The 3,525-nt window shown below is 46.2% G+C and overlaps 1 protein-coding gene across 5 annotated transcripts in view; it reads left to right on the top strand.

The window, feature by feature from the left end:
* LOC143301183 (troponin I 2-like) overlaps window positions 1-2,929 on the top strand; it is a 184,229-nt gene extending 181,300 nt beyond the window's left edge. For all 5 annotated transcript variants that reach the window (XM_076615282.1, XM_076615284.1, XM_076615285.1 and 2 more), the window contains one exon: window positions 1-2,929. This exon is cut by the window's left edge and continues 838 nt beyond it. The gene's annotated coding sequence lies outside the window, so the exon portion shown is untranslated.
* Window positions 2,930-3,525: the final 596 nt, after the last annotated feature.

Here is a 3,525-nt window from a genome sequence, read left to right on the forward strand (position 1 = left end):
CAAACAATTCACATTCTAGACTGGTTATTACTGACGTGTGTGCGCGCGCGCGCGCGCGCGCGTGTGTGTGTGTGTGTGTGTGTTTGCAAGTTGTCAAGAGAGAAGTGTGTACGAGTGGTTTTCGATTAGATGCCAGAATGAGCCTCTCACCAGAATTGTTTGCAGCTGGTTTTTTTGTTTTTTGGGTTGTTGTTTTTTGGGTTTTTTTGTCTTTTTTCTTTCTTTTTTGTACTGCTCGCTTGAGTTTTTGTGGGGGGTCGGGGGGGGGGGTTGATTTATACAAAATCCAGTGATTTGTGTATTGGTCCGGTTGTACTTTGCTTCGGGGTTGATTTTTTGTGTTCTTTTTTTGTCATGCATTGACTGTTGTGGATACTTTTTTTTCGTCATCGTCTTGCTGTGAACTGGGAAGCTTTCCTCCCTTTCAATGTGTACAGGGGAGTTGTGTGGCAGTGTGACCCTCTCTCTCTCTCTCTCTCTCTCTCTCTCGGCACAGTCCTTTCAAGAACCACGTTTGTTGGGGCATTTGTACACTGTGTTTCGAGTTGTATTTTGTTCTCTCTTCTTTTTTTTTCTTTTAGAGTTACTATGATAACGTATCGCTTGTGTCTTCACTGTAGAGTAGACCGCCCCTCTTTGGTGATGAGGTGAACCCTCTCAGCTGACTGACTGACTGACTGACTGACTAACTGACTGGCTGACTCGCTTTGCTAGACAGTAGTAGTTTCGATGTAGACGACAATCTGCCTGTGGATGTCATGTAGTGTGTGGAAGAAGAAGACACTGGAGAAGAGAAGGAACGAACGGCTGGTGGTGAGACATGGGGGAGGGAGTTGTTTTTTGGTCCGGTTCCCGTGAAGACTGACCAGGGAGCTAGAAACGTGTCTGGATGCCCTGGCACTTCCATGTGCCCAGCCAGCCCCTCTGTTCAGTAGTTGCCCAGCCAGCCCTTCGGTTCAGTAGTGCCGTGTCTGCCACCAGAGACGCGCCAAGGCGTGTTAAAAAACCTCGGCGGTTTTCACGGACTTTTTTTTTTCAGGCGTGGCGGCCACACCAGTGACCAGACCGGAGGAAGACAGGCCTGAAGCAGGGGGCTGTGTACTGGTGGTGTCCGTAACTTCGGGACTGTCGTCGGTGAGGGTGTGAATGTTGGGGGGACCTTCCATCCTCGCGGATAGACAGTCGAGTGTCCTTCGTGAAGGACTGTGCGTATAGTCTCTGTGTGAACGCCCTCCTTCATCTTTGTAGCTTTACCTCCTGAAAAAAACGGAGTATGGCTGCCTATATATGGCGAGGTACAAACGGGTCGTACACGTAAAAAGCCCTACCCGTACATTATATACCAGTGCACGTGTGAGTCACACAGCCCACCAAACGAAGAAGAGGAGGACGAGAAGATCTCTGTAGCTTTGACAAGGCCACCAAGCGCCAAACTCGGGCCACACACACAACTCCAGAGACGTCTGTCATTAAAAGCTACACCAAAGTGATCGCCTGTCTCCAGGAGAGCTCAGCTTGGTACGATCCCTACTGCGCTTTGCCCAAAGCCTGCATCAGTCTCGCCAACTTGTCACTTCGCACTTTGAGCAAGAAAAGACGCATTCCTCGACCTTTTGAACAGTGGATCAATTAGAGCTTGAACAATGCACGAGCTAACTAACTTACTGTCGCCTTTGAAAACTATGTCACCTGATGCGTATGAAAACTATGTCACCTGATGCGTATGAAAACTATGTCACCTGATGCGTATGAAAACTGTGTCACCTGATGCGTATGAAAACTATGTCACCTGATGCGTATGAAAACTATGTCACCTGATGCGTATGAAAACTATGTCACCTGATGCGTAAACAGCCATGTCCGTGAAACAGAGGATGGATAAGAAGATGCCCACATCGGTCATGGTCGACCGAAAAAAATGATAATGAAACGACCGCAAAGTCATAACTTTTGTTTCCAATAGTTGGGAACGCTGAAGAAGGAGACGTTTTTACTTGTGAGATACGCACTCAAAACTCACGACATGTTTTATGCCGTATTTCATGGCATGACAGTTTCTGTGAGAGACACAGAAGGGCATGACATATCTATAAGGTGGGCATTAGGAAGACAAGGCAATTTTGTTTTGTTTTTTGTAGTGCACGCCCTTTTTTTTCCTTTTTTTTTTTTGTCACCCAGGCCCCACCGCGAAGGCTGGCTTGCAGTCAGTTCTGTCCGCAAAGCAGTGAGGCCCAAACCTTCCCTGTCGATGCCACCACACACCAATGTAGTACACGCTTTCTTTGCACCAGAACCAAATATTACGCTCCTCATGTGCTTTCAAAAAGGTCACTGACACTTTATTTTTCTTCACCCAATCAGCGCCAGGCTTACAAAAATAACTGATGAAGGAAATACAATGCAATTGTGTCATCGCTGATGAATGGCTTGCTTTTATCCTCGGGTTGGTTGGTTGGTTGGTCTTTTTTTTTTTTTAAGAGGGCGAAGAGGGGAGATTCTTAGTCCCGTGAGTTGTGAGTGCCTACTAGAGCTGATTTTTGTTTTTTGTTGTTGGTGTTGAGTATAGAGTGTGACAGAATGTTTGGCAGATTTCACTGGACGTGAAAAAAAAAGAGGAAAAAAATTATGAAAAAAAAAATGAAAAACTAGAATGGAACTGTAGTGTGTTGCTGTGACAGTGAAGATCATAGACATGCCGCTACAAGTCTTTCTGCCTGCCTGCTTGTCTGTCTGTCTGTCTGTCTGTCTGTACCCATGCCTCGGAAGCCTTGTTGCCACCTCCGCCCCTCTCTCTTTCTCTTTCTCTCTTTCTGTCTTTCTCTCTCGCTCTGTGTTAGTTGACAGTTTTCTGGTGTTTCTTTCCCTTTGCTTGTCCCAGCCATTTGTACACACAGTTGACAGAGAATAAACTTCTTCCTTGACAGCCAAACCTTCCTGTTGTCTTGTTGTCAGCCTGTGGTCTGATTGCCCTGTCGGTGTGTGTGTGTGTGTGTGTGTGTGTGTGTGTGTGTGTGTTTTGTTTGTTTGGGTTTTTTTCCGGTTTTTATTTTGTGTTGTTGTTGGTGGTGGTGGTGGTGGTGGTGGTGTGTGGTGGTGGTGGTGTGTTGGTAGTGGTGATGGTGGTATGGTGGTGGTGGTGGTGTGTGGCATTCACACACACACACACACACACACACACACACACACACACACACAAACGCACACACGCACGCACATACACAAACAGCATCACATACTGGCGTATATATGTATATAAATATGTTGGCATGAAACTATAACAATAGTTCCAGTCTCACCTTTAAAGCGATAACATTCAAAAATATGAAAATCAACACTTTAAGAAAATGCCTACAATCGCCAGTAGTTAAATGTGACGAGGCATTGTAACAAAAACTCCGCTCCACATCAGTACGAGTCCAAATGCAATGGAACGAACATTCGGATCCATTTGGACATTAACTCACTCAGTACGGCCAGTCCTCTCTTCTCCTCTACATAGACCCCTCGGATGTCCAGTGGGTGTCT

This window comes from Babylonia areolata, chromosome 27 (genome assembly GCF_041734735.1).
Source record: "Babylonia areolata isolate BAREFJ2019XMU chromosome 27, ASM4173473v1, whole genome shotgun sequence".
Taxonomy (NCBI): domain Eukaryota; kingdom Metazoa; phylum Mollusca; class Gastropoda; order Neogastropoda; family Buccinidae; genus Babylonia; species Babylonia areolata.